Below are 27,073 nucleotides of genomic sequence, written 5' to 3'. Positions count from 1 at the left end.
TCCTATTTTTGTAAACATTTTGATATTGTCTGCTGTCTTTGGGGCATTCAGTAGTTATTTTTCTCGTTTATTGATGGTAGATTTGTTTGCTTTTTCCCTTTTTTTAATTTGGCTATGTCTGAGCAGGCAGGCTGTGTGTTCTTTGTTGTTTGCTTGTCTGCAGGGAAAATACTTTTTGCCTCCTTCTCCAATTGACAGGGTCAGTCACTCAGATATGGTATGGCAGGCCAGGTCTAGGTGAAGAGGAGTTACTGGGACGGGTTGTTTGTGGCACTTACTACAGCCACCAGGGCGGGTCGGTATTCAGTGCAGGGCAGGTTCCAGTAGGTCCTGCCTGTGCTGCTTGGTGGTGTGATGTTAAGCGCATGGTGCTGGTAGGCAGGATGTAGCAGCAAGATTGTTATGTGTGGGGCTAAGATGGATTTGGGAGAGAGGAGAGAGGAACAGGAGCCAAAAACATACAAACAAACAAAAAAGAAAGCTAGGGGAGCTTGCCATTGGAGTGGAAAGATGAGAGACTAAGAAATGGAGAAAAACAAAAATGGGAAGAGGAAGAAAAAAAGAAAAAAAAAGAATGAATAAATCAAAATTGGAAGGGGGAAAAAAACAGCAAATTTCCCAGTGATCCCATCAGTGCCACTATGAGGTCTGGGGAAGTTGTTCTCAGCTGTTGCAGTACAGCCTGGCTAGAAGGTGTAGAGGTACACAATGCCAGGTATTCGGGGAACAGAAAGAGAAGGAAGATATAGAGAGATGAGAAACTGAGTAATGAAGAAAGACAAAAAGGGAATAAGAGGGAAAAGACAATAAAACAAATTTAAAAAAAAAAAGAACAAGAAAAACCTCCAGAAAAAGAGAAAAAAACAAAACAAAACAATGAAGAAATAAATGTCCTCAGGATCCCTCTGCACTTCTGTGCAAGCCGAGTGGGTAGGTTCCAAGCCACGCAGCACAGCCCTGCCAGAACGGGCTCCCAACTCAAGAAAAGGAAAAGAAAACAAACAAACAATTCAAAACAAACAAACCAAATAATCCCTGGGATCCCACCAGCACAGCGGCCCAGACCGGGAAGCAGCTCCACACTCGAACGGAGCTCCACAGCCCCTCAGGAAGAAGCAAAGATGGCGCATGGAGCCAGGTATTTGAGGGAAAGGAGTGGGAGGTGGTGAGAGGTAAGGAAGAAATCAGAAGAAGCGAAAAAAAAGCAACACCAGCAGCAAACAAACGGCACTCAGAGAGCCAGCTAGTGTGGGCTTGTGGAATCCAAGCAGCTGGTGCTTCCCAGACAAGAGACTGTGTCCACAGGAAGCAGAGGAGGTCGAGTGTGTGTGAAGAAGGGTAGGGGATGGGAAAGTGTATATCACAGATTACTGGAGCTCCACAGCCCCTCAGGAAGAAGCAAAGATGGCACATGGAACTAGGTATTTGAGAGAAAGGAGGGGGAGGTGGTGAGAGGTAAGGAAGAAATCAAAAGAAGCAGAAAAAAGCAACACCAGTGGCCAACAAATGGCACTCAGAAAGCCAGCCCGTTTGGGTGGGTGGAATCCAAGCAGCCGGTGCTTCCCGGACAAGAGATTGTGGCCTCGGGAAGCAGAGGAGGCCAAGTGGGGGTGAAGAAGTGTTGGGGATGGGAAAGCGTATATCGCAAATTACCGGTTGTTTCGTCTCCCGCTGGAAGCTCCATGAAGCTGCTTTTTCATACCCTGTTTATGGGTCTCCGATAGGAGTCCAAGATGGTAGATCCGTGCTGCGTTAGCTGATAGGGGACCTCTGCATGAATCTCTCCTCGCTCTCCGTTCTCTGTCAGTTTTCTCACTCCTTTTGGTGCTTGGCTGAGTTCTTTATCTCTTCATTTGTGTTTTAGGGTTTCAGTATTGTTGTATTCTCTGTTCGGCTTAGTTTTTCGGATCTTTGCTGTGGAGGGACGGCGTGGTTCTTCCGCCTAGAGCACCATTTTGCCAGAAGTCCCCTCTATTCCTATTTTGCTGAGAGTTTTTTTTATCATGAATGGGTGTTGGACTTTGTCAAATGCCTTTTCTTCATCAATTGATAAGATCATATGGTTCTTGTCTTTTGTTTTATTTATGTGATGGATTGCATTGATTGTTTTTCTAATGTTGAACCATCCTTGCATACCTGGTATGAATCCCACTTGGTCATGATGAATTGTATTTTTGATATGCTGTTGAATTCTATTGGCTAGAATTTTCTTGAGGGTTTTCGCATCCATGTTCGTGAGGGATATTTGTCTGTAATTTTCTTTTTTTGTGCTTTCTGTACTTGGTTTTTATATCAGGGTTATGCTGGCTTCATAGAATGAGTTCAGGAGTATTCCATCTTTTTCTATGCTCTGAAATACCTTTAGTATTAGTGGTTTTATCTCTTCTTTGAATGTTCAGTAGAATTTTCCAGTGAAGCCATCCAAGCCAGGGCTTTTTTTTTTGTTGGGATTTTTTAAAAAAATATGTCTTCAATGTCTTCTTTTGTTATGGGTTTATTTAGTTTTTCTTCCTTGGTTTGTGTTAGTTTATATAAGTAGTGTGTTTCTAGAAATTTGTCCATTTACTCTAGGTTTTCAAATTTGTTGGAGTACAATTTTTCATAGTATTCTGCTATGATTCTTTTTATTTCAGTTGAGTCTGTTGTGATATCACCCATCTCATTTCTTATTCTGGTTATTTGCTTCATTTCCTGTTTTTCTTTTGTCAGTTTGGCCAGTGGTTTGTCAATTTTGTTGATCTTTTCAAAGAACCAACTTTTGGTCTTGATTCTTTCAATTGTTTTTCTATTCTCTATTTCATTTAATTTTGCTGTAATGTTTATTATTTCTTTTCTTCTGGTGCCTGAAGGCTTCTTTTGCTGCTCTCTTTCTATTTGTTCAAGTTGTAAGGTTAATTTTTGTTTTTTTTTTGGCCCTTTCTTCTTTTTGAATGTGTGCATTTATTGCTATAAATTGACCTCTGAGCACTGCTTTTGCTGTGTCTCAAAGGTTCTGATTAGACGTGTTTTCATTCTCATTTGATTGTATGAATTTCTTTATTCTATCCTTGATTTCTTCTATAACCCAGTAGTTTTTGAGCAAGGTGTTGTTCAGTTTCCATGTGTTTGATTTTTTTTCCTTGCTGTTTCTGTTATAGATTTCTACTTTTTTTATGGTTCTATGGTCAGAAAAGATGCTTTGTAATATTTCGATGTTTTGGATTCTGCTAAGGCTTGCTTTGTGACCTAAAATGTGGTTTATTCTGGAGAATGTTCCATGTATGCAGGAAAAGAGTGTATACTTGGCTGCTGTTGGGTAGAGTGTTCTGTATATGTCTATGAGATCAACTTGATAGGTTGTGACATTTAGATCTTCCATGTCTTTACTGAGTTTCTTTCTAGGTGTTTTTTTCCTTCACTGAAAGTTGTGTATTGAAGTCTCCTACTATTATTGTGGAGCTATTTCTCTTTTCAGTGCTATTAGAGTTTGTTTTATGTATTTTGGAGCCCCGTCATTGGGTGTGTATATACTTATTACAGTTATGTCCTCCTGGTTTATTGGCCCTATAATCGTTATATAGTGTCCTTCCTGGAAACCCTGGTGGTGTAGTGATTAAGAGCTACAGCTACTAACCAAAAGGTCATCAGTTTGAATCCACCAGGCACTCCTTGGAAATCCTATGGGATAGTTCTATTCTGTTTGACTGAATTGCTATTAGAAGGAATAGACTGTAGGGCCATGGGTTTTTGGCTTAGTGTCCTTCCTTATCTTTTGTGGTGGATTGTGCTTTAAGACTATTTTGTCAGAGATTAATATCAACACTCCTTCTTTTTTTTGGTTGTTGTTTGCTTGATATATTTTTTTCCATCTTTTGAGTTTTAGTTTGTTTATGTCTTTGAGTCTAAGGTGTGTCTCTTGTAGGCAGCATATAAATGGATTTTTTTTTATCCATTATGCCACTCTCTGTCTCTTTATTGATGCATTTATTCTGTTTACATTCAATGTAATTATTGATAGGTATGAGTTTATTGCTGTCATTTTGATGTATTTTGTGTGTGTCTGTGTGTGTGTGTGATGATGACAGTTTCTTTGTTCCATGTAATTTTTGTGCTGAGTCATTTTTCTTTATGTATTTTCTTTTCATCTTTTTCATCATTGTTGATTTTGTGTTTGCTGAGTCTTTCTGTTTTCCTTCTTCTTTATTTTGATGAGTAGATTTGTTAGCTTCTTTTGTGGTTACCTTAAAATTTATCTTTTATTTCTAAGTTTAAAAGATCTTTTATTTGTTTATATTGTCTTAACTTCCTCTCCGTATAGAAGTTATATGACTACATTCTTTATTCCCCCTTTTTTGTTTTGATGCTGTCATCGTTTACATATTGATGTCTGTTTCCCAATTTTCAGTATTTTAGCTTTGACTTGTTTTTGTGACTTCCCTATCTTGGTTGATAACTGGTTGTTCTGTCCTGTGTTCTAGTCTTGGGTTGTTGTCTGATATTGTTGGTTCTCCATCTGGAATACTCCCTTTAATATTTCTTGTAATTTTTGTTTAGTTTTTAAAAATTTCTTTAACTTCTGTTTATCTGGAAATGCCCTTATTTCACCATCATATTTGAGAGGCAGTTTTGCTGAATATATAATTCTTGGCTGGCATTTTTTTTCCTTCAAGGCTTTATATATGTCATCCCATTGCCTTCTTGCCTGCGTGGTTTCTGTTGAGTAGTCCAAGCTTCATCTTATTGACTCTCTTTTGTAGATGACTTTTTGTTTATTCCTAGCAGTTCTTAAAATTCCCTCTTTATCTTTGGTTTTGGCGAATTTGATTATAATATGTCTTGTTGACTTTCTTTTGGGATCTACCCTGTGTGGGGTTCATTGAGCTTCTTGGATAGATATCTTTTTGTCTTTCATGATATCAGAGAAGTTTTCTGCTAGCAAATCTTCAACAATTCTTTCTGCGTTTTCTGTTATCCCCCTCTGTTCTGGTACTCCAATCACTTGTAGATTTTTCCTCTTGATAGTGTCCCACATAATTCTTAGGCTTTCTTTATTTTTTTAAAAATTATTTTTTCTTATTTTTCCTCAAATAAACTGGTGTCAAGGGATTTATCTTCAGTCTCACTAATTCTGACTTCCATTGCCTCAATTCTGCTCCTATGACCTTCTATTGAGTTACCAAATTCTGAAATTTTATTGTTAATCTTTTGGATTTCTAGTTGCTTTCTCTCTGTTGTTTCTAACAGCCTATTAAATTTGTTGTTCTGTTCTTGTTTTGTTTTCCTGAATTCTTCTATTGCTTTGTTTATGTATTCCTTGGCATGATCGGAGTTTTGCATGATCTCCTTCCTGATATCTTGTAGAGCTCAGTATATTAATCTTTTCAGTTCTATCTCAAGTAATTCCATGACCTTATCTTCCTCTGAAAGGTTTTCTGGTTTTTTTTATTTTGGTTGCTTGCTGGAGCCATCTTGATCTGCTTTTTTATGTAATTTGATATTGACTGTTGTTTCCCAGTCATCAATAAGTTATTATATTCATTTATTGTATGTTTGTTTACCATGTCCTAGCTTTTTGTTTTGTGTTGTTTTGGTATGCCCAATAGGCTGGGTGTGTGAGCTAATTTGGTTTTTGGCGTCTTTGAAGCTCTTACAACCTGTCTCCAGGTGGTTAGGGCAGCTACTAGGTGTGTGAGCCCAAGAGTCTGTTCACTTTTCTTGTGCTGGTGCAGCACAGGTCCCCAGGTCGTTGTTCACTGAGTGTGTGGTGCAGACTCTCACTTACAGTCCTAGACAGGCAGGGCAGTGTAAGGGTGTTTGGAACAGGTACAGGTATCTCGCTGCAGTAGGGGGCTATATGCAGAGCAAGGCTTAGAGCTGACAACTGCCCCTGGGTGCCTGGGTGGAGGACATGTCCCTGTCCCATATAGCTCATAGGGAGTGGGTATTGCAGCCTGTCTTTGGACGCCCAGTGCTGTTGGCTGGAGGGACTGAGAAGCACCACTTATTCTCAGACTCCTGTCATGGGTGGCTAGATGGAGTGGGTGGTATTGCCAACCCTCATGCCCCTGATGTGGGTGAGTGACATTCATGCTTAATGGGCAGGGGAGTGTCAAATGTCATGAATCTGCAACTCCCCCCCTTGACAGCTGAAATTGAAAATAGGCTTCAGGTGTATGCCCCATTGTTTTATGCTAATGAGAGCATGAGGTGTTGAATCGGTCTAGGCAAAGGTGAAGGACGTTGCAAGTCCATGGACCCCTTATACCAGTGCCTAGGCAAAGGAGCAAAGCCTCTTGACCTGCCCTCAGTTCCTGGCTTAGGGGGTATGGCGTTTCTTAAAGCTGAGAGACTGGTTTGGGTGCGGATAGCCCTGAGTTCAGGGTTAGGGGGCGTGGCAGTTGTTGAATACTGCCAGACTGATGTTGGAGCGGAGCAGGTAGCGGGTGGGTGAGGGGATATAGGAACTTCTCCGCTATGAAACTCTTGGAGGGGGAGGTGTTACTTTGTCTGCGCAATAGGTTAGACACTTCCACTTAAATTTCGCAGGTCCAAAGCTGCTTCCAACCAGCTCGGGAGGCTTTTGCAGACTTGCTGCCTCCTGGCCTCACCTAACATGGTGAGATGCATCCGGAACACTACTGGTAACCTCAGCCTGTGTGCACCAGCTGACCCAGCCAGGAGGGTTCCAGCAACCTCGTGACTGGCATTTCTTTGCTGCTTTTGAATTGTCTCTCCTTCCCCCTGCCACTCAGTCTGACTCATCAGCTTTGTCTTTGATGATCAGGGCTCCTAGATTGTCATACATAATCAATTCATTTGTTTCTTCAGGTCTTTTTTGTAAAAGGGACAACAGGAAGTGTCTGACTATTCTGCCATCTTGGCCCTGCCTTCTCTGAAGCTAGGAAATTTGCAGAGTTAAAGAGGGCATATTCAAACACAAAGCAGTGCTTGTAAAATTGATAGGCTTTGAAGTCACAAAGCAGTGGAAAATTATATTTATATTGAATGACATAGGGGGAAGAACAAAGCATCCACTAGCCCTACTTCATTCCCACTGGAATTGTCAAAACAATGGTTTAGGCAGTTGTTTAAAATCTCTCTCATCCTCTTTGTAGTTTCTTGGTTTTCATAGTATTCCTAGTGACTGACATAGTGTCTAGGGCATAATAACAAATTGCTGTTTAATTTATTCCAACTCATGACTACCTCCCATGTGTGTCAGAGTAGACCTGTACTCCATAGGGTTTTTTCAAAGGCTGATTTTTGAAAGTAGATTGTCAGGCCTTTCTTCTGAGGTAGCTTTGGTGGACAAGAACCTCTAACCTTTTGGTCAATAGCAGAATGCATTAACTATTTGCACCACCCAAGTATTCCAGGGACATAATATTCACTTAATAAATATTAAATGAATGGAGAGTCATGAATTGAATGAATGAATGACTCTAGGGAAAAATGAGAATGGAGAACAAGGAGTGTGTGAACAAAGATTAATAGGATAATTTGTGAAATCTGCAAAGGACATCTCAGAAAATTAAATTCCTCCAAAACAACTCAGAATCAAATTACACTTCACCCCCACCATTCCCTACTGTTGAAGGGCTTGTAGGACATCAGATTCTTCCCTTCCTCTCCCCCAGCACCACTTCAGGAAGAAATAGATCTAGGGCGCCTATTTTAGAGACTGCTCTCTGGCTTCCCAGCTACAGGCTTCAGAAGACCAGCTTGTTTCCTGCACATTTAATGAGGCCCACAGGCAAGTGGAAAAACAACACAGAAAGGAGGTCAGACCAAGACCCTTTCTTCTCCCTTTTAGCGGAGTGTGTTTTCACTGTGATAGCTAAGAGGTAAGTAAAACTAAAGGCTCAAGATTCTCCTCTATTTCCCTGTCTTAGTTTCTTTGCCAAGAGGGCCTGAGCACTATCTACTGTTGCAGGCATGTTCACTGCTCAACCTCTCTCCTCTTCTTCACTTGTGATTTTTGGGAGCAGTGAAATAGTGTTAGAGTTTGGAAGTGGGGGAGAAACTTTCTTCTAGTCCATCACTAATTTCTCAAGTGCTGACTTGTCCTAAATTCCACTGCAGAAGAGAATTATGTGCAAGCTGAATTAACCCTTTGCTTCCCTCCCTTCTGTAGGTTGATCTAATTAGAACCAGGTGATTTTTATCTCCTAGGTCAGAACTCCCAGTGGTGCCTCACATTCTTAGTCTAGTCTGCAGATACGTTTTGTTTTCTTAGCACAGTGTTAAAAAAATGTTGAGCCAATGTTTTAATATTCAGAGGTTTCACATAAAAATCCAGATTTCTAAATTATCTTCAAAAATCAAAGAGCCTAGCAATACTTGGTCTATATTTCTACAAGGCAATAAGCACGACGAGCTAAAATGTGGCTGCTCTGATCCTTCTGATTATCCCAGAGAAACGAGGCCAAAAATCATTTGCCATTTGTCATTGAGCTTACATGGTTGGTTTTTTCAGAGTAGAGAAATATCTCTCTTTGTCTATGTTTCCATCAAAAATAGGCCTGTAAATAAAAGATTCAAAACACAAAAGGCATTCTTATGTCTATCCAGCTCTACTCACATATGGTACTTTCTGACCACCTTTTAGACTTTTGAGTTCATGAGTCTTAGATATAAATGGTAAAATTATGCCTATTTATGGATAAAGTATTCATAGCCACAATGATACTAATAATAATAGCTAGCATTTAATTGAGCATTTTTGCTGCACTAGGTGCTTTGTAAAGAGCCCTAGTAACAGAATTGTTAAGCACTCGGCTACTAACCAAAAGGTTGGCAGTTCGAATCCACCCAGAATCTCTGTGGGAGAAAGAGCTGGCAATCTGCTCCCATAAAGATTACAGCCTAGGAAATCCTATGGAGCAGTTCTACTTTGTCACATAGGGTCACTATGAGTGGGAATGTACTCGATGGCACCTCACAACAAAAAGTGCTTTATATACAATGTGTAATAAATACTATTGTAACCTTCATTCTTCAAACGAGGAAAGTAGAGTTTATAAAAGTTAATTTCTCAAGAACATACAGCTAGTTAGTAATGGATTCAGGAGTCAAATCCAGGTCTCTTTAGTATCAAAGGCCATAGTTTCAACTAAGATATGTAGTAGCTCCACTGGATATAAAATATTCAACTTAGTAAACCAAAGACTAGTGCTTTCATAATCTTAGATTAATGATTCTTGGGAGCTTTCTCAGTAAGATTTCTACATGAATTTTGAGAGTGACAGTTGTCCAAGACTCAATGCACCTGAAAAACATAAAACATATATATTCAACGAGTTTCCAGCATTAAGTTTTTGGCATGATTATTTACTAGTTTGGTTAATTAGTTTTACTATAATGTATTTGATTGGATAATCAGCAACTTCAAGCTGACTTCTAAATGGCTTTTTTCCAGGGCTGTCACTCTGATATATTACTTGATGCATGGACAGATCTCCTGGACCAGAATTTGACAGCTGAATCTTTGAATACTACAGCTTCAGACAACCAGCTAGACCGGTTGAAAATACATACCTCTATTATATTATTCAGGATCCTAGCAAGAAACCAATAGTACATACAAATTGGGTAATTTAAGGTGAGTCAAAGTGTAGCCACTTGGGAAATCATGAAGCATTGCATCATTACCATTCCTAGGCATGAAGGAACCGATAAGGGGGCAGTTATGGAAACTTGGAGACAGAGAGAAGGTGTTAACTTTCTCATTTCTCCCTAATATTTGGTGGTTTTGCTCACACTACTTTCTGCAAGAAACTCTCAGGCAGGCAGAGCCTTTGGATCTTATCTGCTGCTTCCTGTTCCTCTCTATGATAGCCCCTTCTCCCTTCGTATTTTAATTAGGATTCTAAGTTCCAGATCTCAGTTTTCAACTGCTTTCAGTGTCTCCAAAAACACCCCAGAGAACAGCAGTTGTATGTAAGATAATATCTGTTTGGTCTTCACGTGCCACTTTGGGACAGACTTTCCAGCTTCCTCATCAATAGTCCTTTTAGAAAAAGATGTTTGGAAGCATAAAGAAAATTATTTGTGTCTATCCTTCTGTGAAGGAGCCCTGATTGTGCAGTGGTTAAGCACTTAGCCCCTAACTGAAAGGTCAGTGGTTCTTTTGAACCCACTCAGTGGGACAAAGATGTGGCAGTCTACTTCCCTAAAGATTACAGCCTTGGAAACCCTATGGGACAGTTCTATTCTGTCCTGTAAGGTTGCTATAAGTCAGAATACACTTGACAGCAACAGGTTTTTTTTTTACCCGTCTGTGATACTGTCCTCATTTTCTATCTGACTTTAGTTGAAAAATGGCTCAACGGTACAGAAGGAGACTTTTCTCTCTGCTTGGTACTAGCCAAGCCATATAATTTCAGGCACACTACTTTTGCATGTAAAATAATACCATATTCATTGTGGAAGAAGTAAAAAATAAGGACAAATATATTCAGAAAAAAAGAAAGAAAAGACAATCACCCATAATCCTAACACCTAGTAGTACTATTTTTAACATTTTGTGTATACATTCCTAGAATTTTTCCATGGAAATATAGCTTTTTTTATATAAATGAAATTGCACTGTCTATTCTTGTTGTGGAAAGCCTGGTGGCGTAGTGGTTAAGAGCTACAGCTGCTAACAAAAAGGTCGGCAGTTCGAATCCACCAGGCACTCCTTGGAAACCATATGGGGCAGTCCTACTTTGTTCTGTAGGGTCTCTATGAGTAGGAATTGACTCTGATGGCAACAGTTTTTTTTTTATCCTTGTTATATCCCCTTTTCACTCTTTGAAATAGTATAAATATATTTACTTATTGTACTGTGGGATATTTACCACATAGATACGACTCTTGTTAAAAAAAGAAGAGTTAAGAGTTGTCAAATGAAGAAAGGAAGATCTGGGCACATTTGATGCTTATGATGGGTGTTAATATTATAGTGGCCACAGAAAGCCATCAAGGTTGAGGGACATAGAGGGAACAAGAAGGAATCTAGTATGTATTACTAATAAGACCTCGCACTAAGCATGTTGTGTTCATTGACTTATCCCAATCATAACTCTTTGAGGAAGAAATTGAGAATCCAAAAGGTTATATGACTTTGCTAGGTTATGTTACTATAAAATGGGGGGCCAGGACACTCATTTGCTTACGTCTGATTCAAAAGTCTTCATGCTATTTCCACTTTACCTCTCTGCTTCCACAAATTCTTTGTGGGTCGAGTTAATCTATTCTTGGAAAAAATATCCATTTAATGCTACCATTTTCCAAACACTGTGTTAAGAACTATGAGTACAAAAATAAACAAGTTCTTACAACAACAACAAAAAAGCAGTTGCTGAGGCTGCTTATGTACAACCAAACACCTCATGGATTTTGATTTCTTGGTTTGAAGATTTAGGGTCATGCTTTCATGGGACATCCCAGTTAATTGGCCTAATATCATGTTTAGTGCTTCTATTCTACTTCCTAGTTCGTTGTGTAGTGCTTGGGGGGTTAAAAGCTTGCAAGCCGCCATCCAACAATTGGTCTCTATTTTCTAGGAACAATAAAGTAAACAGATTCAAGATTAAGATGAAGAAATGGAGTGTGTGGCTGATTGCCTCCATGAACAACTGCCTTCATTGCCATGAAACCAGAAGTACTGAATGGTGCCTGGTTACCATTATTGAATGCTTTGATCAAAGATTCTATGGAAAAATCCCAAACAAACGGGAGAAAATACAGAAGAGATTTTCAAATTCCCATGGAATCCAGATTTTCTGGATCCATTGAGGCTGGATGAACCCCTGAAACTATTGCCCTGAGATAGTCTTTAACCTTAAATCAAAAATATCCCCCAAAGTCTTCTTAAAACCAAACAATAGTTTAGCTTAACTAGTAAGGAATGTCTGCCTTGAGTAGTGTGCTCTTTTAGGAACTATCTCTATGGGATCAAATTGACAACAGCAACTCAGAAGATTAGATAGGAACCTTAGTGGGAAATGAGTTTATGTTAATGGGGAAGAACAAGTTGGAAAAGAGAGTGAGAATGGTTATACAAATTGAAGAATGTCATCATTGTCACTCAACTGTACATGTAGAAACAGTTATACTGATGTAAGTTCTGCTATATATATTTCCAACAACAGCAAATAAAATAAATTATGGTAGAAAAATAAAAATAAATAAATAAACAAGCTATAAAAGGTCCCTTCTTTGATGGAGTTTACATGCTAGAAGGGGCAGGTAAGAAATAGACCAGTAAGCACATAAACAAGCAAAATAGCAAATAGGCTTTCCCACATTAGTGTTCCTGTGGGAAACACGTCCAAACTTTGCACATTCCTGGAAGGGGTCTTCGAGTGGAATGGCTGTGTCCTGGAACCATGAGTTACCGGATCAGTTCGAACTCCAGCACTCTCACCAGGAAAAATCCTAACCATTTTACCACATTCAGGATTCCTCCTGATCCCTACAACAAATACAGCTGAAAATGTGCACCCCTAGCTCAAACCCACCAACGGATCCATGAGAGAAAAGACCTGGCAATCTGCTCCCATAAAGATTACAGACTAGAAAACCATCATCAGTTACTAGCCGAGAGAGTTTGGGCAAGCTACTTAACTACTCTGGGACTTGGTATTTTGTTTTGTTTTGTTTTTCCATTTGTAGAATGGGGATAATCATAGTACTTATCCCATAGGTTATTGTGAAGATTAAATAAATTAATACATGTAGAGAACCTTGGACAAGACCAGGTACATAATAAACACTTTATAAGTGCTATTATTGTTGTATCATGAGTGATAGCTCTAGGGCTGAGACTCACCTCTATATTATGAGCACTGGAATCGAGCCCACCTGGATAGGCATCTGGGCAAACACTTTTTACCAGAGTGATATTGAGTGAGTTGTTTAACTTTTCCACATTTTATTTTTCTCATCCTTAAAATGGGAATTTTTGACAGTACCTACTTCAGGAGATTGTTTCGAGAATTAAGTGAGATAATGTGAAAAAGGACAGAGCACTGTGATTAGCACATGATAAGATACTACTAAATGTTACCAGAATTAAACTTTACAGTAACAGAACATATTAGAAAGTCAATCTCCCCCAACCCCCACCCCCCACCCCACACTGCTCCACCATGCTCCAAGCTCGTCCTCTTAAGAAGACATCAGGGCCTCTCTGATCTCTAATTCATGTCAGCCTCTAATGATCAAGAAATAAATCTTTCATCTTCCATGACTAGAAATAAGCTAAATCAGGAAGATAGGAATGAGAATAGTGAAAAAGTGTGTGCATGTGTATGTGTGCATGTGCATACTTGTGTTTATGTATATATGTACACATTGGTGAGCACACGTGTGTACGCGTGTTAAAGAGATGAGTGACAGTTATAGGCTGAGACTGCACCTGTCTCCTTTAGGTCTACCTCTCACTGTGGATTTTCCTTACACAGTAATTTCCATTCTCATATTATGTTTGGTTTTCATTGAGTATATGGACTGGAAAGAAAGGCCTGGTAATCTACTTCCGAAAATCAGCAATGAAAACCCCCATGGATCACAACAGTCCAATCAGTAACTGATCATGGGGATGGCATGGAACCAGACAGTGTTTCATTCCATTGTGCATGAGGTCACCATGAGTAGGGAGCTGACTTGATGGCAGCTAACAACAATGACAACAACAAATTATAGTATCAAAATAAGTTTTCTTCTTATGCTTTTCTGGAGCCATTACATAACAGGAGACAAGAAATGACTTCTGCCACGATGTATTTCTGGAGGTCCTGGAACACCTTGTCAGGCAAATCTCTGGACCAGGTTCCTATGGATTCTAAGTAGGGACTGTTGCCTTCTTTGCATTGTTTCCCTTAGCGTGTCAGACAGTCCCTAATAACAAAGCAAAGTCTATTTCTTAGTTTGTTTTCTTAATAATTCCTATGTTCAAGCTCTGATTCTCAAATATGGATGCAATTGACATTCAGTATTTTATGTGGAAGCATTAGAAGCACCTCCCATATCTTATTTCTTCCTCCAGTATTTATCTGCACATCCCACAAGGTATACTGAGTCCCTGCCATGTGTCCTACACTGGGAATTCAGCATTGAACAAGGTGGGTGAATTCCCAGCCTTACTAATCATACATTCCAGTGGGGGATACAGACAGTTCACATGTAAACAAATAAATGTGAAAAATGCTATCCAGAAAATGCAAAGTGATAGGTGAAGAGCAGAGTCAAAGACTGTGGGAGAGAGAGATCAGGAAAGCCCTCTCAGCAGAGGTAACATTTGAGCTTAGAGAGAGGTAAAGGCTAGGGGGATATAGTCCAGGAAAAAATAGCAAGTACAACATCCCTGAGGTTGGCATGTTTAAGGTTCACAAAAAAGGCCTATGTGGCTGGAACACGGTTAGCAATGGGAGAGAAGAAGGAAAGGAAATTGGAGAAGCCAGCCAGGAATTCTGCTTGCTTACTGCTTGGGAAGAACTCTGGTTCATGGTTTCTCCTTTCTCTCATTTGTTAACTTTTCAGTGAAGAAGTTGGAGTTGAGAGGGAGGGCAGGTACAATGCCAAAGATGCAAGCTTTTCCTATCACTACCATTTAAGCCATGCAGTGCCACTTTCTATGATTCCATGACATGAGCATAGATCAATCCAGATTGGAGTCCATACTCATAATCTCACACTGTGACCTTCAAAGACACGGTATAGGACACCTACACTTCAGTGGGGCTCTTCTAAGCCTTAGGTCCCTCATCAGAAAAATGGGACTGATGATAAATAGCATATCAGTATAAGCACATAATATCCACAGCACTCAGCTGCAACATGGTGATAAACACGTTAAAACCTGTATTTCTGAGATAGGGTGGTGTTAATCTTTATTTTGGTTTCTGCGCTTATGCAGCAGCTGGGAAAACAGCCTTCCTAGGAACCCAGTATTGTGCTCATGGGCATGAATGACTCCACAGTGCATTTTCAAGACATAAATCACTTTCTCTTTACCTTTTTTATTTTTCATAATGATGTTAATGGCTGAAAGGTCACCAATTTCATGGACATTTATCGTCAGAAGCGCCAATTTTTTCAACTGGTCAGAAAATGTCAAGCCCATCAGTAGCATTATTCACTTCATTAGCTTATGTAGCATAATTTAATGTTTTGGGAACCAAAGAAAAGACACATTTGAAGAATACCTTAGAATCAGACCAAGAATATTGTTCAAAAGGGAAATTATCTACTTAAATTACCATCACCACTATAGCTGATTATCTTTCCTCAGAAAATGACCCCATATGTCTGTGTGTCAAATAATTCTATATGCTATTTTCCAAATAGCCCTGAGCTATGCTTTAATGAAAAAAGAACTTTAGTACTACTATATAATCATTCTAATAGCAAATATTTAAGCCCTTCGTATGTGCAAGGCTTTGAACTGAGGATTTTAAATAAATTGTCTCATAGAATGCTCATGACAAATCCATGAGGAAGAAAATATTAGTCTTATTTTTCAAATGAGGAAACGGATGCTTTGAGCAGCCTAGCTGGGTGAAGGTCACCATACCTCTAAGGACCCTGGATTTAAGGTCTGGAATGAGAGTATGGGAACTGGCCTTCACTGACTCCAGTTCGTGGCTTGAAATCGAGGGAAGTGGTATTTCAAGATTTAAATGAAAGTGAAATGGCAGATTATCACTTTTAGGTTTGTAACCAGCTTTGCATGCAACCTTGCACCCAGCCTTTCTCTTTTTACCCATATCTACTTTACCATGAAGTTAACAATTGAAAGAAAAAAGATGCCATTGCCCAGGTATCTACTTACCAAGATTTGTAGAGCTCTCCTTGATCTAGCTGTGCCTACCTCTCAGTACGCATTTTCTGATACCTTCCTCCTCACACACCATGCTCTGGTCACCCTAGCCTCTTTCCCCAACATCAGTTACAGTACTGGCACATAGTGGGAACTCAGTAAAAAACTTGTGGAATCATTACTAAATCTCACAGTGAGAAAAGGTAATGCATCAAGTTACCTGTAATTCTCTAATTAGAACAGCTTTTGGAAATTTTTTTTATCCCTACTTCAACATCACATCCAGGGCATAGAAATTAATAGAAAGGCAAAGCGATGTGCAGAATCCACTCACTTACAGAAATGGAGATTGTCATGTGACACTCTAAATGAAAACTCATTCTTGGCATAACGTGACAGCAAAGATAACGATAGTACTAACTCATAATCAATAAGAAATGGGCTTGAAGGCGAGAAATCCTATAACTTAACATGATGCACACTTACAGCTGCCTCAAAAAATCAAATAGTTTCTTTACTACTTTTACATAAGAGTACCCAGAATATCATAGCTGGGAAAAAATCATTCTGATATCATAATTCTTAGGAGAAAATGAGCTAAAAGTAAGATGGTAACGGTTTTAGAGAATAGAATGATTTTAATGATTCTTTAAATAGGTTAGATGAATACTCTACCAACATTTGTCCCATTTTTTAACTAATTATTTTTTTTTCCTGCTGATAAAATGCTAAGCCCTAAGCTGTTGAAAAATTATTTTGTTGTGTTTTTTAATCAGTGTTATTTATAGCCCAGTAATCTAATACCCCAAGCTGATGCTGAAATGTTTGTCCTAACAAAGTAAAAGGCTAATTCCCTGCTTTCATATTTCTGTGCTGTGAGTGGGGCAGAGTACTTTTAAGTGCCTAAAGGTGGCATAAATCACATGGCAGGATAGATATTCAGGTGGCCACTAAGGAGTAGAGTTTAATAAGGGGACTGTATAAGGGGGAAGCTGTCCATTTTACACTTTTGTCAAGAATTCGTCCTTGCGAAATAGATGAGAAAATACGTCTATTGTTAGACCGAATAAATTTCTACATACAAAGGGGAGGGGGCAGATTTAAAGAAAAAAAGCCATGATGTGTTGATAAGAGCATGATATTGGGAGTCCAGCAGACCTGAAGTCTAGATGCTCTCTGCTACCTACCAAGTATATGGCTTAGGAATACAGCTTAAACTCTCCAGGCCTTAGGTTTTTGTTTTGTTTTTTTCCTTCTTCTTTGTCCTCTATAACATGAAGAAAACAAAAAAATCCTATCTCAGAGACATTTTTAGTAATTCTCAAACAAAACAAAAACTATTTCACAAAAAAGAAAAAAAAACATTCTACAGAGGAGCCCTAACATCAAACACAAAGTTGAGGAATGGGACTGAGTGGCAGAGGGAAAGAGAGACGGTTCAGAAGCAGTGAGGAATTGACAGACCTGACCTGGTGGGAACCAGCATCCTGTGGGCCAGATTGGCTGGTGTGCTAGGTGGGGCAAGCAGTGGAATTTGAATGTGTTCCACTTTGGCAGAGATTGAGCAGCAGAGTGTCTACTTGAGCCTCCAGAACCAGTGAAAAGAGGTGCTCAATCAGCAAAAGATAAGTACATGCGTCTAGCCTAGTGGATCAAAAAACACCCCATTTGCCTGCTCCCTCCCCACTCTCTGCTGGGTCCTGGGTCAGCTTCAGTGACTGCTGCAACCCCTGGGCTGGAGGTGGGGCCCCTCGGGCACCCTGAGCCACTCTCCCAGCCTTGAAGAGGGAATGAATTAACAAGCAGGAAAAAATAGTCTACTGGCTCCCCTGGGACTGGGGCTCAGGGTAGGCACAGCTCTGTAGGCACAGGCATTAGGGTTCCATGGAGTTTGAATGCCTTTCATCCCTGGATAGACCTATGTGGACTCATTTTAGCCATGTGGACCCTCATTAGCACAGTACAACAGGGTATACACTTGAAGCCTAACTTCAACTGTATCAGCTACATGGTGGAGTGGCAGGTTCATGACAGTTGACCCCACTCTGCCCATTAATCAAGGTCTTTACCTACCCACAGCAGGGGCCTGAGGACTGGTGGCTCCACCCACACCACCTCACCACCTGCAACAGGGGTCCAAGAATAAGTGGTGCCTCCCAGTCCTTACAGCCAACTGCACTCGGTGCCCATAGTCTGGCTATAAAACCCAACCACCTATGCACTCTGGGGAACAGGGACATGCTTTTCTCCCAGACACTCAGGGGCAAGTGTTAGACCCCTGCCTTGCTCAGCACATAACCCCCTACTGCAGCCAGATACCTGTGCCTACTCCCATCACCCCTGCCCATCTAGGACTTTGGTGAGAGCCTGCACCACACACTTGGTGACTGACTACCTGGACACCTGAGACGAATCCATATAAGAAAAGTAAACAGACTCCTGGGCTCACATATCTAGTAACAGATCTAACCATCTAGTGACAGGACATTAGAGTTTCAAAGTTGCCACTAATCAAACTAGCTCAAATGAGCAGCCTATTTGGGCATATCAAAACAAAACAAGAAGCTAGAACACATTAAGCTAACGTAAAATAAATAAATATAATAACTTATTGATGACTGGGAGACAACAGTCAATATCAAATCACATAAAGAGGCAGACCAAGATGGTTTCAACAAGCTCCCAAAACAATCAAGAAATCTTCTGAATATTCTGAGACCACTATTATAAGAACTCAAGAAAAGGTTTAAACACAGAAGAAAACATTCTCTGATGGTTATGAGGTGGGGAGGGAGGGAAAGGGGTATTCACTAACTAGATAATAGATAAGAATTATCTTAGATGAAAGGAAGGACAACAGGCAATACAGGGAAAGTCAGCACAACTGGACCAAACCAAAAGCTAAGAAGTTTCCTGAATAAAACCAAACACTTTGAGGGACAAAGTAGCAGGGGTAGGGGTCTGTGGACTATAGTTTCAGGTTACATCTAGGTCAATTGGTATAACAAAGTTTATTAAGAAAATGTTCTGCTTCCCACTTTGGTGAGTGGGATCTGGGGTCTTAAAAGCTAGCAAGTGGCCATTTAAGATGCATCAATTGGTCCCAACCCACCTGGAGCAAAGGAGAACGAAGAACACCAAAGACACAAGGAAAGTATTAACCCAAGAGACAGAAAGGGCCACATAAACCAGAGACTGCATCAGCCTGAGACCAGAAGAACTAGATGGTACCTGGCTACCACCAATGACCACCCTGACTGGGAACACAACAGAGAGTCCCAGAGGAAGTAGGAGAAAGGTAGGGTGCAGAACTCAAATTCTAATAAAAAGACCAGACTTAATGGTCTGACTGAGACTAGAGGGACCCCAGAAGACATGGTCCCTGGACTTTGTTAGACCAGAACTGAAACTATTCCTGAGGCCAACTCTTCAGACAAAGATTAAACATAGACTGGACTATAAGACATAAAATGATACTCGTGAAGAGAGTCATTCTTAGTTCAAGTAGATACATGAGACTAAGTGGGCAGCTCCTGGCTGGAGGCAAGATGAGAAGGCCGGAGGGGGGCGGTGAGGGTGGGAGCTGGTTGAATGGACATGGAAAATCCAGGGTGGAAAGGAGGAGTGTGCTCTCACATTATAGGGAGAGCAACTAGGGTCACATAACAGCGTGTGTGTAAGTTTTTGTATGAGAGAGTAACTTGAGCTGTAAACTTTCACTTAAAGCACAATTAAAAAAAAAAAAGTTTTATAGAATTAAAAGCCAAACAACTGCACTTTGAAGCAGTTTTCCATGGCAGTTAAAAGTGACTGGAATCAGTCAATTTTTGGTGAAATCCTAGCTAGTAAACTGAATGACTTTGGGTAAGTGACTCTTGCTCTCTGAACCTTAGGATTCTTATCTGTAAAATGGGAATAGTAATAGCACCTCTTTGTGCTATATATTTTCTTTATATTGTGCTGTATCTTTTCTCCCCCAGAGACACTCTCCGCTCTTATCCATCCTGCTCTCTGTCCTGGGAGACTGACCTCTATGGAGTAGCTCAACAGGCTTCCTTATCATCTGACTTCCAGTTGAATGGGCCAATGGGAAGCACAGGTGAACATAAAGTAGAGTAAACATGAGGTATAGTATTTACTTCTCTGACACCTATAAAGTCTCAGTGGATTACTTTCTACCCAAGCTTTTAAGATGACAGTCTGCCTCTGCAACTCCCATCTGGCTAATAAAAAGGCTGAGACTTTTGTCTCTCTCTCTCTGAGTCCCTTCTCCTATCAGAGAAACCTTCCTCTCTGTTCTGGGCACACAGTAACTTTCTCTGTCTCTTGCTCAGGCATGGGCACTGTATGGCACCTGGCTAACTCCACTTCTATATCTCTTCCTGGTGGGAAGGGAAAAGGGTACCTCAGTCTGAGGCACATGAGGGGCGTGTGCAGAGCAATTGCCCTGAATGAGCCATGAGGAGCAACTTGCTGGCCATGGGAGACTGGTGCCCACATATGAAACGGATTTTGCTCTGTCTCTTCGCTTGTGAGTAAAGTGTTATCTCACACACTAGTTTAGCATGTGATTTGCGTCTTTTGTTGGCAATGTCTATTTCCTGCTGAGACCACAACCAATAAAGGGCCTGAGGGAACAGATTCTAAAAATGGAATCCTGAGATTAGGTTGTTCACATATTTGAGGAGCACACAGGTATTCTCCTTGCAGTAGGTAAATGGGACTCTGGTATTTCATGAAAGGTGGTGGCATGATTCGAGTTATCACTGGAGATGGCATGGGATGAAATGCAAATGGAAGGCAAGCTGTTGAGGGATCAATGGTTGTGGCACTTAGTTTCTATTGTAAAAGTATTGATCAGAATGCTTTAGGGTTATTTAGCTGCATCTGAAAGCCCTAGAGAGCTGACCAAAGTGACAGAGAAAGGATAAATGGGAGTCTTTAAATGTCCAACTCATAACTCAAGTGAAAAATCAGAAAGCTTTGATGACAACTTTGAAATAGTCTTTTTTCTCCTATAGTTATAGGGTCATATGTCTGTAATGAAATCCAGGACCTGAATGTAAGTGATGTTAAATTGTGATACCGTTTTTCAAGTCTTTGATGGTGAAATTAATCTCTGTAGCTCTCCCCTTCCCCATGGATACAGTATCTCATGTATGTTGGAATGGGGAACAGTTCCAGGGGCTTCTGTTAAATACTTCCTAACATGAAAACTTTTTACTCAATGGGCCAAGGAACCAAAGTGGAAATTCTGCTACATCTATTTCCACTAAACATTCTGGGATTGGGACTAAAAACAACATAGGTCAGTTGTCTCACTGGATCCACTTTGAGATGGTATTGACCTAAGACCTGCAAAAGCCCCATTTGGACTTGTAGATCATAGCAGAGCTTTGGTTGCTGTGAGTCAACTTGAGTATAGTGCCAGTATCTAATTACTTTCATAAATTCTGGTAAATACCCATAAGATCCTTTGAAGAAGACTTAGAGGAATATTTATACTACACACCTTGAGCCCATAGGTCTCCCAGCTTTTGCCAACAGGCTCTGTGTGCATGGGGCATGCCTTTTAACTCTTAGGTAAATCAAAATCCAACCCACTGGGTCTAGTAGATTTCGACTCATAGTGAGCCTATAGGACAGAGTTGAACTGTCCCATAGGGCTTCCAAGGCTGTATATCTTTACATAAGCAGATTGACACATTTTTTTCCCTCAGACCAGCTGATGTGTTTGAACTGCCAAGTTTTTGTTAGTAGCCAAGCATTTTAACTACTGCACCACCAGGCCTCCTCAACTCTCAGGTAGGCAGTTAAAAACTCTGCCTTAGCCTTCATTTCCTGTTTGTGTAGAGTCTGAACGTCAGCCAGAAATGAAAGCTTAGGACCTTGTCAGTTTTTTCCTGGTCATGCACATGTCTCTGGTTATACTCACAGTGTTGTACATGCATGTGACTGTCTAGATTCCCAGGAGTATATCAGAGCTTTTCAAAGCCTCCTATGGACATCTCATTCCCAAACTTTTCCTTTTAAGTTTTTTGGCCGTCTTAGTGCTTGCCTTAGTGCTTGGCTTCTCAGGAAGCTGTAATGTTAAACAATTGCCACTGTTTTCTTTTTTTTCTCTGCAAATGCGCAGGGAAAGGGCTGTTCACACTGAGCAAGCTCTGAGTCGGGTAAAATAAAGACAATTTCTGCAAGTGGAGATTTTCCAGCAATTAGCAGGCAGATAATGACTCTGGGAATGGGACTTTTGGGGAGCTCCAAACCCATTTGCATCCTACAGTGGCTGCAAGGCTGATGTTATTCACCATGACTGTGGGGATGCTGTTTTCCTAGGCTACCTTGGAGCCTTGAATGTTAAATTCTCAGTACTTAAAAAGGATCTACTAATAGTCATTAAATAATGAATCTTCTTTTCATAAAACCTCCATTTTACTGTTTTCTTCTTTTATAAAATTCCACTCTCCCCAACTAACCAATCAAAACAGGCAGTTTTAAATGGAATTCTTCATGTTTCATCTCTGCCACTGGCAACTCACTCTGTCTTGGGATGACTAAAAAAACCAAAGCAAACCCATTGCCATCGAGTTGATTCTGACTCATAGCGACCCTATAGGATGGAGTAGAACTGTCCCATAGGATTTCCAAGGAATGGCTGGTGGATTCAAACTGCCAACATTTGGTTAGCAGTCAAGCTGACTAGCACAGGATAATCTAGTTAGTCCCCTAACAGGGAGAAATTGTGGCTTAAAAGTGTATGCAAACAAATAATCTGGAAAGTAAAATGCTATTTCAAATTCACATGCATGTGCTGAAATTCCAGCATAAAAATCACAGCAACAATTACAATCATATAAAATTGATGTGGCTTTTCCACATTATCACTTAAAAGCCATAACTCAGGCTAATTGAAAATCAAATCAGTCAGTTAAATAAAGGCCTCTATTGTGAAAGGAGAGGAGAGAGGCTTGGAGACTCTATTTCCAAAATGTGTTCAAAGATTATGTGCGAATTTGTGATCAAAATCATTAAAGAATACTCCTTTTGCAATTATAAGTCCAGCAGCCATGAAAGAAGGACCTTCCCTAAAAAGATCATCCTTCTCAAGAGGTGATTAAACCTTTGATATTAAATATGGGAACTAAGAAAGGGTGCCAATGATTTCAGATAGATTAAATAACACAATTAGATTCTGCAGAGTTTTTTGTTCGTTTGTTTGTTTTTTGCATTTTGCCCAATGACAGACCTAAGGATCCTGACATTTCAAACAGACCAATATTATGTAATGTTACCCACCCACATCTGGAGTTGAGAGTTTCATTAATAATCTAGAGCCTGTCAATGTCTTCTCCTTTTTGCCCTGGAGCCTTTATTAACACATTTTCTCTGACATTAAATAGCAATTAGATACCATTGTATCCTCCCCTTGGTTTCCAAATCTGCAAATTGTACTGATGTCTTTTTCTGCCATTATCTAAGGTCAGTGAAGATGTTTCCTTTCCTGACGTTGATCTTCCCAGAAGTCTCCCCCTCACTGTGCTGCTGCCTCAGTATTCCCACATGAGTCAGAGGGGTTCAGAACAGTTGGCCTGATATCCAGTGAAGGTGTGGTTTCCAGTAAGCTCTCTGAGCGTGGAGCCTGAAATCATTTCAGTGTCTCTGAAAGCACATGTCCTCTTAGACAATTCATGAAAAGTCTCAGATGTAGCAAGAGTAAAAAGGATGGTTTCCTAGCTAGAAGGGAAAATACAAAATAAACAACTTAAACACCCAGAATTCCAAAGTCAAACACTCCAAGGTTGTAAGTCAATGTAAATTTTAGGTACCAGGGAATTCTTCTCAGTTGCTAAAAAGTATGGTTCTTTCAAATCACTGGTAGATGTTTAAAAGAATTTTAGGCAAAATCCTCAGGACTGGTATACCATCAAATTCTTCCCTTGTATCTTCTGTAGTATCCAAACAGTTTTTAAAACCTCTGGTCTGAGTTCCTTTAGAAATCAGTAGAGAGGAAAATAAGTCATTTATATAAAGAGAAAGGTAGACCCCTGTTAAGGCAGAGAAATGTTTATCTTCTTGACCACCATATCTATCACCAGTGCCCAACATGTTGCTTGACTTACAGTAGGTATTCATACATATTGCTTGTATGAATGCATGGAGAGAAAAGAAAGAGAATAGGCTGATGATTTTTTTAAAGACAATACTCAGTTCTATTATTCGTCATCTCCCCATAAATTTGACTCCAAGCTCTTATGTGGTAGGTCCTCTGGAAAAGTACTGCTCCTCCAGAACACTCTTTGCTTTGCTTAAAACCCAAAAGGAAACAAAGAGCAACTATGCTGGATCAATTACTATCTTTCATTATTTGCCTTAGAACAATGCTCCATAACATTCTCCCTAGGATTTCATCCAACAGGAGGTTTGACTGTCTAATATATTATTATACTATCCAAAAAACCACCACGTGTCTGTTAGTCTGTCATATTGTGGTGGCTTTCGTGTTGCTGTGATACTGGAAGCTTTGCCACCGTCATTTCAAATACCAGCAGGGTCACCCTTGATGGACAGGTTTCAGTGGAGTTTGCAGAGTAAGACAGACTAGGGAGAAGGAGCTGGCCATATACTTCTGAAAAAATTGACCACTGAAAACCTCATGAATACCAGCGGAACATTGTCTGATATGGTGCTGGAAGATGAGCACCTCAGGTTGGAAGGCACTCAAAAGACGACTAGGGAAGAGCTGCCTCCTCAAAGTAGAGTCGACCTTAATGACATGGATGGAGTAAAGCTTTCGGGAACTTCATTTTCTGATGTGGCATGCCTCAAAATGAGAAGAAAGAGTTGCAAACATCCATTAATAATTGAAACGTGGAATGTACGAAGTATGAATCTAGGAAAATTGGAAGTTGTCAAAAATGAAATGGAACGTATAAAACATCAATATCCTAGGCAATGGTGAGCTGAAATAGACTGGTATTGGCCATTTTGAATCAGACAATCATATGGTCTACTACGCTGGGAATGACAAATTGAAGAGGAATAGCATTCATTGTCAAAAAGAACATTGGAAGATCTATCCTGAAGTACAACGTTGTCATTGATAGGCTAATATCCACACACCTGCAAGGAAGACCAGTTAACACAACTTGGATCCACAATCAACGCCTGAGGAAACAGCAGTCAAGAAATTAAACTACGCATTGAATTGGGCAAATCTGCTGGAAAAGACCTCTTTAAAGTGCTAAAAAGCAAAGACGTCACTTTAAGGATTAAGTTGCACCTGATCCAAGCCATGGTGGTTTCAATCATCTCATATGCATGTGAAAGCTGGACAATCAATAAGGAAGACTAAAGAAGAATTGACACCTTTGAATTATGGTGCTGGTGAAGAATATTGACTATACCATGGACTGCCAGAAGAATGAACAAATCTATCTTGGAAGAGGTACAGCCTGAATGCTCCTTAGAAGAAAGGATGGCAAAACTATGTCTCACGTACTTTGGGGTGTGTGTGGCCAAGATGACGGTGTAGTTAGACGCTTCCTATATCCCTCTTACAACAAAGACATGGAAAAACAAGTGATTTGATTCCAAATGAAAATCTAGGGGCCCTGAAAAAGGTAAAGTTGAGGACTCGGACTGAGTCGCGGGACAGGGGAAAGGGAGACGGTTTGGAAGAAGCGAAGACTGCCAGAGCCAAGTCAGCAAAACTGCAGCTCTGCAGCCACACTGGTCCACAGTGAAGCAGGCAAACAGCTGTGCTGTGCGCGCTCGGGAAGCAAGCAGTTTGCACATCAAGAGAGACCCGGCAGCAGAGATTCTGCTTGCACACTCAGAACCAGTGAAAAACAGCTCCCAAGTGGTCGAGATAAGTACACGTGTGCGGTCTTTAGCGGGGATTAAAAAAAAAAAAAAAAGCCCACTGGGGAGAAACCTTTCTCTCTTTTACCTCCTCCCTCCACACTCTGCACCTGCACTGGGAGTCTGCTGGGCCAGAACTAGATCCCAAAAGTGCCCTGACCCATTCTCCTGGCCTTGGAGAGGGAACAAATAAGCTACTGGCTCCTCTAAGCCAGGAACGCAGGGTCGGCACAGCTTCTTTGCTAGGCACAGGTATAAGGGGTCTGCAGGCTCTGAGTGGCTTACACCCTTATATAGACTTGTGGGGACCCATCTCAACAGCGTTAGCCCTCACTACCACAGTACAACAGGGCAAACATCTGAAGTTTAATTTCAACTGTTTCCACTGTGAAGTGGCACATTTGTGACCCTCGAAACAGCCCTAACCCTTAAGTAGGCACTTTTATAGATCTGCAACAGGGGCTTGAGGACTGGTGGTATCATCTCAAGCTCCTAGTCACCTGCTACAGGAGTCCAAGAAAAAGTGGTGCCCTCGAGTCTTTACAGCCAACAGAGTGGGGTGCTCATAGTCCGGCTGCAAAACTCACCTACCTACTCACCTTAGAGAACAGGGACACGCTTTCCTTTCAGACTCTCAGGAGCAGCCATCAGCCCCCTGCCTGGCTCAGCACGTGATCCCCTACCACAGTCAGAGTCCAGTGCCTGCACCAATCACCCATGCCTCTCTAGGACTGTGGGTGAGAGCCTGCATCACACACTTGGTGACCGACTGCTTGAATGCTTGAGTTGAACCCATATAGGAAAATTTAATGGACTCCTGCATGCACGTACTTAGTTACAGAACTAACCACCTGGTGCCAGGATGTTAGAGATTCAAAGGTATAAATAATCAAACTACTGCACACGAGCAGCCTATCTGGGCATATCAAAACAAAACAAAACAAGAAGCTAGCTCTCACTAAACAGATATAAAATAAAATTATAATAACTTATTGATGGCTCAGAGACAGCAGTCAATATCAAGTCACGTAAAGATGCAGTCCATGATGGCTTCAGCAAACTCCCAAAAGAAAGAATCAATAAATTCTCTGGATGAAGAGAACTTCATGGAATTACCAGAGGCAGAATACAAAAGATTAATATACAGAACTCTTCTGGAAATTAGAAAGAAAATTCAACAGAATGCAGAAACACCCAGGGAACATACCAACAAAGTAGTAGTGGAACTTAAAAAAGTTATTCAAGAACATAATGCCAAATTTAATAGGCTGCAAGAATCCATAGAGAGACAGCAATCAGAAATACAGAAGATTAACAATAAAATTTCAGAATTAGACAACTCAACAGAAAGTCATAGGAGCAGAATTGAGGCAGTAGAAGTTAGAATTAGTGACATTGAAGATAAAGCTATTGACATCAACTTAT

This window comes from Trichechus manatus, unplaced genomic scaffold (assembly GCF_000243295.1).
Source record: "Trichechus manatus latirostris isolate Lorelei unplaced genomic scaffold, TriManLat1.0 scaffold00080, whole genome shotgun sequence".
Classification (NCBI taxonomy): Eukaryota; Metazoa; Chordata; class Mammalia; order Sirenia; family Trichechidae; genus Trichechus; species Trichechus manatus.
The sequence above is the reverse complement of the archived record's forward strand: the minus strand, read 5'-3'. Positions refer to the sequence as shown.